This window comes from Rhinopithecus bieti, unplaced genomic scaffold, assembly GCF_001698545.2.
Source record: "Rhinopithecus bieti isolate Rb0 unplaced genomic scaffold, ASM169854v2 scaffold_7414, whole genome shotgun sequence".
In the NCBI taxonomy this organism is placed as follows: domain Eukaryota; kingdom Metazoa; phylum Chordata; class Mammalia; order Primates; family Cercopithecidae; genus Rhinopithecus; species Rhinopithecus bieti.
Genome location: NW_016806087.1, coordinates 3,506,755 through 3,516,085, shown reverse-complemented (window position 1 = coordinate 3,516,085; position 9,331 = coordinate 3,506,755).

The following is a 9,331-nucleotide window of genomic DNA, read 5'->3' as shown; positions in this document are numbered from 1 at the left end:
GTGGCGGGCACCTGTAATCCCAGCTACTCGTGAGGCTGAGGCAGGAGAATGGGGTCAACCCGGGAGGCAGAGCTTGCAGTGAGCCGAGATCGCGCCACTGCACCACTCCAGCCTGGGCGACAGAGTGAGACTCCGTCTCAAAAAAAAAACAAAAAAAAAAAAATAAGAAAAATAAGAAAGCAGAGGGGTTTAAATACAAACACAGAAACCTTGCTTTTCCCTCAAGGAAAATAGCAACAATAACAAATTGCTTCAGAAAGTAAAGACCAATTTATTGAGCTTGTAAGACAATGGCAAATGTTTATCACTTTAAAAAATTCGAATAGGTGGAAAGTATAAAAAAATACAAGCCCATGAAATATAAACAATGTTCACAAGCAGGCCAGGTGTGGTGGCTCACGCCTGTAATCCCAGCACTTTGGGAGGCTGAGGTGGATGGATCACCTGAGGTCAGGAATTCAATGATCAGCCTGACCAACATAGTGAAACCCCATCTCTACTAAAAATACAAAAATCAGCCAGGCGTGGTGGCACGCACCTGTAATCCCAGCTACTCAGGAGGCTGAGGCAGGAAAATCGCTTGAACCTGGGAGGTGGGGGTTGCAGTGAGCCAAGATCGGGCCACTGCACTCCAGTCTGGGCAACAGAGTGAGACCCTCAGAAAAAAAGAAAAAAAAAAGAATGTTCACAAGCAGATTCTCCAAAACGTTCCTTTAAGTGACTAAGTCCTAAAGTATATTTAAAAGAAAATTCCATTTGAAAAAATTATAGTTATAGTTAAGTTTCCACCAGCACTTTGGGAGGCTGAGGTGGATGGATCACCTAAGGTCAGGAGTTTGAGACTTGCCTGGCCAAAATGGCGAAACCCCATCTCTACTAAAAATGCAAAAATTAGCTGGGTGCAGTGGCGCATGCCTATAGTTCCAGCTACTTGGGAGACTGAGGCAAGAGAATCACTTGAACCTGGGAGGCAGAGGTTGCAGTGAGCTGAGATTGTGCCACTGCACTCCAGCCTGGGCGACAGAGCGAGACTCAAAAATAAATAAATAAAAATAGTTAACTTTCTAGAAACCCACCTACTGTGTAAAGTACCTTCCTATGCCTGCTAGAGAAATGATATACAAACTTCCATTGCCTTCAGTTCATCAGCATTGGAATTTTCCTGGCCAGCCTCCACTCAGGCATTTCTTTCTTTCCCCTCTTTGCATCATGTTAGAAGATTGATTTCTGTTGTTGATAAGATTATAGACATCCTGGGTATGTGACTAGCTAATATTGAAAGTGGTCACCTTCAGTAATCTGTTCTCTCCTAATAAATGCTCTGATGTCACTCAGAATCTGATCTTGGTGGTTCTGACACAAATTCTGCAGGGTTAGAATTAGGAGGGAAGGGCTACTGTACATTTCTCTGGGCTTCCCACCCTAGATGCAGGAAGTTCAGATCCTGGAGAAATTCTATCTAGCAGGCTTAAAACAAAGCCCCTCGTTCACCCAGTTTATTGTCTCAGAAGATCTATCAACTGTTTTCTCCTTCGTAGGAAGTCAGTTCTCTGTGCAATTGCAAATAGGATAAATAAACCATTCATTGAGAACTAGTGGACATTTTGTTTTGCTTCCCACCTGATTTCAAGAGAGAGTGCTGGCTATAATACAATGCTAAACTTGAAAACTCTGTGTAAATCTTTGTGGGCACTCTGCTTTTCAGGAAGACAATAAAACATGGTCCTTTGAATAATTATTTATGATAGAGGCTGCTCAAAACTGGATCTTAAAACCTCTTATCAACCCTGTTTATATAGCATAGGCAACCTGCTAAGCCTTCCATCCTTTGCTATGATTTTGGGACCAGCCTGTAGCATATTCATATCTATCTTCATTCCCAAGTTCCGATTTGTTTTATTTGAAGTATTTCATCAATGTTAACATATGCAAAGCTGGTGCCATACCAATACCCTCATTACACAGATGAGGTAAGCCAAAGGAAATTAAACGGTAAGTGCTCCAGGAAAATTTGTAGATCTGACAAATCTAGGACAGGAGCCAGTGGTTTCTGTGTCTAAATGCTGCGCTTTTGTCACAAGCAGTTTATGCTGCTAGTGCCAACCTGGCTGTCTACACTTGCTCATTGTCACCATACCTGGGAACTGAGACCCCATGATCAATAGGATTAGAAAATATCAGCTAGCTTGAACCTACCACCTAAACATCTTTCCAGTTCAGCTTCTACACTACTGACATAGTGATCTTCCTAAACTGAAATCTAATCATATTACTCTCCTTTGCCTGAAAGCACCTCCCTGGCAGAGAATAAAGTCCAAACTCCTAGCCTGATACACAAAGCCCTGACTCTACACTGCTCCCCTTACCCAAAGCATCAGATATATCAAAGTATTTGGTGCCACTATAGAACTCCCCCTCCTCTATCACTATGCCCTACCTGCCCTACCCTCTGCAGCATCTCTGCTGAAAACCACTCAGCCCCCATCTACTTGAGGAATCACCTACACATCTCTCAAGCTACAGTGCTGTGTCACTTCCCCTATGAAGCCTTTCCTAACACACTTTCTTCCCTCTGAACTTCAGTTTCTGCATTAGCAAAATGAGGATTACAATTCCTACACCATCCTTTAACTCAAAGATCACATAAAAAAATGACCCTGAAAGTTCTCTGAAAAAGGCAAAACACTATTCAAAGGTCAAGTTATGTTATTATAAAATAGTTATTATACAATAAGCCTTTTTTAAATAACTTAATTACAGTACTTGTAATGATTATTATAAAAATAACCTCAGCCAGCACAGTGGCTCATGCCTGTAATCCCAGCACTTTGGGAGGATGAGGCGGGTGGATCACTTGAGGCCAGGAGTTTGAGACTAGCTTGGTCAACATGGTGAAACCCTGTCTCTACTAAAAATATAAAAATTAGCTGGGCATGGTGGCAGGCGCCTGTAATCCCAGCTACTTTTGAGGCTGAGGCGCGAGAATCGCTTGAACCTGGGAGGCGGAGCTTGCAGTGAGCTGAGTCTGGGCCAGTGCACTCCAGCCTGGGTGATAGAGTGAGACTCGGGCTCAAAAATAAAATAAAATAAAATTAACCTCTACAAATTAGAGGATTTTCCCTGTTTATTCATGGCTTAAATGTGAGCTAAGCTTGAAATGGTGATGACACAAATAGATTAAAAGTAGACCCACACAGGGAGGATTAGTAAGACCTCTGCCCCACATAGCTTTCAGTAATGAAAAACTGCATTTAATTTGCTTTCAAGAATTATATTCTCATTTCATATTTCTTTCATTTTATCAATGGAACATTCTTCCTTACAACTCTAATTTGCTCTAGCCAAAGTCTGATTTCCTTAAATGACTTTTGTTCTAGCAGTAAGTCTTTGCTGCTGCTTACCCACCCGATCAGAAGGTTGATGCATCCACTCCACTGTTTCTGGAACACAGTGGCAAGAACGGGTAACATTTCCTCAGTTCTTAGTCTGTACCAGACACTCTTCTAAATGATCTCTTATGATTATAAAATTTAAATCCCACTACAACTCTCATTTCCCGTCTGCAAAATGGGGATGAGAAAATGGAAACTTAGGAAGGTTAAACCTCTTGTCAAAGTGTAGGGTAAATGCCCCTGGGAGGAATAACTTGAGCATACCCTTAGAATGGCCCTGTACAGCAGATACACCTGAAAATGTGTTCCCAGTGAGGGAATACAGGAGTGGCCAACCCAGAGATTCATTCCTTGTATAAAAGGAACATCTGAGCCCCAGGCCCATCTGGTAGAAGGAGAGCCATACAGGAGTTTGAGTCCTGAGTTGTGGGTTGGATGTGTAACTACCCGAGGAGTTTTCCTGCCTGCTGTACAAAGAAAGAGTACAGCATTACAGCACAGAAAAAGTTTAATAGACATGAGGCCAGCCATGCCACGTGGGAGATGGAGTTAGTATTTAAATCAACCTTGTCCAAAGATCCTAGTTTAGGGGTTTTTCAAAGGCAGTTTAGGGGAGGGGTGGGGTGGCTGGGGTTGCTGCTGATTGGTTGGGGTAGAGAAGAAATCACAGGGAGTGGAAGCTGTCCTCCTGCACACTGAATCGCTTTTGAGTGAGGTCACAGGAGTGGGATTGGTGGGTCCAGGTAGAGCCATGGGTGTCAGACTTCAAAAAACCTGAAAAGATACCTCAAAAGGCAAACCTACAATCGTGGTGTTATCTACAGGCATGGCTGGCAGTCTACGTCTACGCCTTAGCAGAAATCAGGCCCCTTTCCACCCCCTGGCCTGATGGCCACTCATTAGCTTTGAAAAGGTGTTTGAGTTTGGGGGAAGGGCTATTACCATTAAACTATAACCTAGATGCCTTCTAAAATTAACTCAGCCCAAAAGCCCTGGAATGATTAAGGCAGCTTACAAGCTAAAGGCAAGAGGGGCAGGTCGGCTAGATCGGATCTCTTTCACTATTATAATTTTGTGCACATTTAAACTGATGGGCAAACCACAACAAAAAAAATTCATAGCTCAAACGGTTAACCTGCACTATAGAGTTAAGTAGAGTCTTCTAAAGCTCTCTATTTTCCTCTCTTTTTTTCTGCCTGCTTTAAACCTGCTGTTACTCAGCTGCTACTGCTGAGATGATACTCATTATTTACGGTCTAACTAGAAGGTAAACATTGGAAACTCATTTACATTTAAAAAAAAAGGTAAAAGAGGTTTTGTTAAACCAAACAACCTAGAATTTTTAAATCTCCCTTAAAGTTGATGGAAATAAATCCAGCACCTCCTTTAAACCTTATTCTTTTTTTTTTCTTTTTTCTTTTTTTGAGACAGAGACTCACTCTGTCACCCAGGCTGGAGTGCAGTGGCCCAATCTTGGCTCACTGCAACTTCTGCCTCCCGGGTTCAGGTGATTCTCCTGCCTCAGCCTCCCAAGTAGCTGGGACTACAGGTGTGTGTCACTACGCTCAGCTAATTTTTGTAGTTTTTTTTAGTAGAGACAGGGTTTCACCATTTTGGCCAGGCTGGTTTCGAACTCCTGAACTCAGGTTATCTGCCCACCTTGGCCTCCCAAAGTGCTGGGATTACAGGTGTGAGTCACCATGCCCAGCCCTTAAACGTTATTCTTAAAGCTGACTCTTTTTATTCAATTCTACTGCAAGCTCTCAGTAACTATCCAACTGCCTCTCTTGAGCAGCTTCACCCTCTTGATATTAATGCTTTTATAAGGGAGATAGTACACGATTACTATTTGCAGGGGAGACCTCCAAAACTACTGCCCGGGGGATATTTCTTCATCTTTGTCCTAGTAATTATTTACCCCCATACCACAACATTGATATGCTGAGGTACTAAGTACTAAGTGTTTGGTTTTTTCATACTCTTTACAGCCTTTCTTCTTTCCTGTCTCCCTGAGTTTACTGTATATTGTCATTTTCCTTAAATATCCGTCTGTGTTTATTCTGTCTATCATGGCTAACTATTGCTTCCATGGCTGCACCAAGCACCCATTCTAACCAGTAATATCTCAGGTTGCTAACACAACACACAGCACTAACTGCTGGATATGCTCATGTTGGCAGTGACTCGAGAATGACATTACTCTCCTAGCAGTCCCACTATCTATAGAAGAAATTGCTAACACAGAAGCCCAATGCTTTGGATTCAGCTACACCAGGTACACGCACACCAAAAATACAGGTTTATGAGGTAAACCTAGGCCAACTGATCCCTCATGCCAATCATCCACGGTGACCAAGCAAATAGGGAGGTCACCAGAGATGGCCTGTAAGGCTAGAAATTCCAAGGAGTCTGGCCCTTTCCCAGGGGCTTTAACACACAAGCCCATTGCAATTACACTCTCAGCTATAACCAAACAAACCAGAATGGAAGCCATATAATGACTCTTAACAAGTTCACTGTGTACCTCCAGTTTTTCTCTATGATGAGGAAACAACAAAGTTCATGCCAGAAAGATTTATAACAATTCCTTTATGCCTATAAATAGTTCAGCAACCAAGATGGAATATATAGAAATAGCAGTCAAAACTGGACGACTTCTCAACCTCACTAATATATCTACATCTTTTCCTCAATTTTCTCTTATCCCATTAATATTCAAAAATCATATCTGTCAGGCCCCACATTCATATAACACTACAAGTCTAACTTTTACCCCCTTATGCATGGATAACTACTTTCTGGGTCACCGCCCATCCACATTTAATCCTGGGGGACCATGCGATCCCTCTATTTATGCAAATCATACTGGAATCTAAACTAATCACACCTATGCCTGGTTATGAGGTTCCTCTTCAGGAGTTTCATGAAAAGGAACTGGGTTCTTCTTTGTATACAAATCTAATGTATTTCTAGCCTTGCCTATTAAGTGAAGAAGCACTTGCACTATAGTTGCAGCAATATCTGGTGTGCATATATATAACTCCTCAGACTTTGAAACCTCTGGCCAAGTTCAAAAGTTAAAATCCTTCTTATGTTGGTCCCTCCAAAGGACATCAGAAGCAGTACTTAGTCTCCCATCATATGGCATCCTCACCAATAATAATCCTGCCATAGAGAAAAATGACCTAGGACATTCTGTAGCCTGTGCAATCTTTTGGTTTGCAGATATACCCATGCTTAAATGCAGTATTCATAATCTCACCATCCTAGTCCAGCAATCTTGGGAAGCTACAGTCACAGACATTGAAGCCCAACGGCAGGCCGTAAACTTGTTGGCAGGGGATGTTTTGCAGAACCAACTCATGTTGGACGTGCTTCCTGCTGAAGCAGGAGGCAACTGCATGCTGTTAAATAAAACTTGTTGCTTTTACATCAGTAACTCAGGTCAGGTAGAAGAAAGTTTAGAAAAGATAACAGAGAGCATAAAAATATTAAAGGGCCTTCAAAAAAGAGTTCCTCAAGATTCCTTTTTAGCACAACTATTTCAAAGGTTCTCCAGTTAAATTTGGCCATGGGTTGCTCAACTTCTTCTGCCTATAATAAAGCTCATATCAGTTTGTTTATTTGCATCATGTATTGTTAATACTCCATCTGGTTTTGTGTTTTCTAGGATACAACAATTTCAAACCAAAATAGTACTACAGCAAATCTATCAGCTACTAAGAGAACTCCATAACTTTCCTTTGAATGCAGCAGAACAAAATTTTAGGCTATAAGTGCTGTTCCCCCATAGTCTCATAGCAACCCTGCCCAATTTAAGTCTCAATTCCGGGATTTAGGCCCACATAACCTCCTGACGGACTAACAATCCTAGGTAGGGCCAACTCTACACCCCTGGTCAGCAAGAAGCAGTTGGAAGATGAGAAATTCAACCACATGCCAAAGATTAGTCATTGTTGCTCTGTCAGGGCGTGAAGAAAGGTAGAGTCCTAATTCGGGAAAAGGATTCAGGCTGGCAGGACCAGGGGAAAGCAAAACGAGAAAGCAGATAGATAAGCTATAAGTCTGCCTTTCTTCATGGTCCAGGACACATAGCCCTCATGCGTAATCACTCACAATCTTCCTGTGCCCAGCTATCACCAGATTCTTGGCTGATAAAAAAATTCAAGTTAGCTCACTGCAACTTCAGCATTATTATTACTACACAAAGTCTTCTTCAAGCGCAGAGCACAAGCACCATCCTAGAAAATTCCTAGCAAGCTTTTGTCTCTTTGCAGTCAGCTCCTCTTTCGCTGACCTGCCTGTTGCACCCTTGCAATACATTTTCCTACTTTCTCAAATAAATCTGCCTTTCTTTACCTACAACTATCTTGGTAAATTCTTCTTACTGCCTGCACCACTGGCCCCAGACAGTTGCTGATCACCTATTACACTCATTACGTTAAATGCGGTTTCCTGAATTAGATCCTGGGGCAGTAAAAAAGACATTAGTGGACAACTGATGAAGCTTGAAAAATTCTTTAGTTTAGTCAGTAGTAATACACCAATACTTATTTTTTTGTTTCGACAAATATATGATGGTTATAGAAGATGTTAACATTAGGGGAAACTGGGTGAAGTGTACACAGAACTCTTCGTACTTTGCAATTTGTAAATCAAAATATGTTTTAAAATGAAAAGTCTAAGAGGCTTCAAATTAATTATTTTGAGATAATTTACTGAGCCTATCGAACCAATCTATTGCACAATTTAAATATAATTATTTTAAAATTTTTCTAAAATGATTATTGAATTAGTGAAAACAAAACACTTATTTGAGTTTATAAGCAAAAGTCAGGTTTTGAATTTGGTATTAAACAATATCTTTTCAGAAAAGGAGATAAATATTGGTCGGGAATGAGTTAAAGTCTCATCTTGCCAATAAGCTGACCAAAACTTTGTATTCCCATTGAGAAAAACAAAAAATAGTATAGTTAGCCAATGAGTTGCCTAATATAGCTAATATATGGTTGCCTAAATATACTTTCCTTTCTGGCCTTCTGAGCATTCCTAAATCCCAAGTGTCACAGTCTGGCACATGTGTTCAAAGCCACAGAGAGAAAGTAAAACAATGACAAATTATGTAAGTAACTTAGCCATAATTACACCACCACAGATAGAGTTCAATAATACTACCTCAGATAGACAGAACCATTTTATATTATAGGGATTATTTTCCAAATAGCCCTAGTAGAGTAGACCTGGAATACGTTGCTCCCAGAGCATCTGGCTTTTTCCTCAGATTTGAGGAACAAATCAGAAAATGACCAGTGTTGTAATCAGTGTGATACAGTCATCTGAACATTCATCCCAGACTTTGAACAGTTGTGCCTTCAATGAGATGCTGTTGTTTAAACACTCTTGTCGGGGAAGATTTAAAAAAAAAAAAATCATAATTATCTTGTCGCCCAATCAGATCTCACTGGCTCTGCCAGTCATGGCCAGTTCCTTCTCAGGAAGGTAGGCCCCTGAGCTCGGCTGACTGGCAGAAGCAGTGCTGGGCTATGACTGAAGGTGAGCAGTAGTGGCTCACTTCTGTTTTGTTCTGCTCAGAGAGATTCTCCGAATGAGTTCTGATAAGTGACCAGATGTGGTTCCGCTCACCCTCAGTGGTCTCCATCTTTAAAACTGCATGCCACACGGCCAAGGAAGGAACCTTCTTAAAGTTCAAGGAGTTACTCTAACACTGAAGGTTTCCTGAGGAAAAGTAACCACGATGCCTTCCACTGGTGGGCTTGAACAAGCAGCAGGAGACGCAGACAGAAGCAACAGAAAGTTTAGCACAGAAGTTGAGAAAGGGCCTGGCCAATTCCAATTTCTAAGGCCTTCAATAAACAAAAAGAAGAAGAGATGCCAATATTGGTTTACTAAGTTATGGTATGTTTTAGATCTTTAAAGTT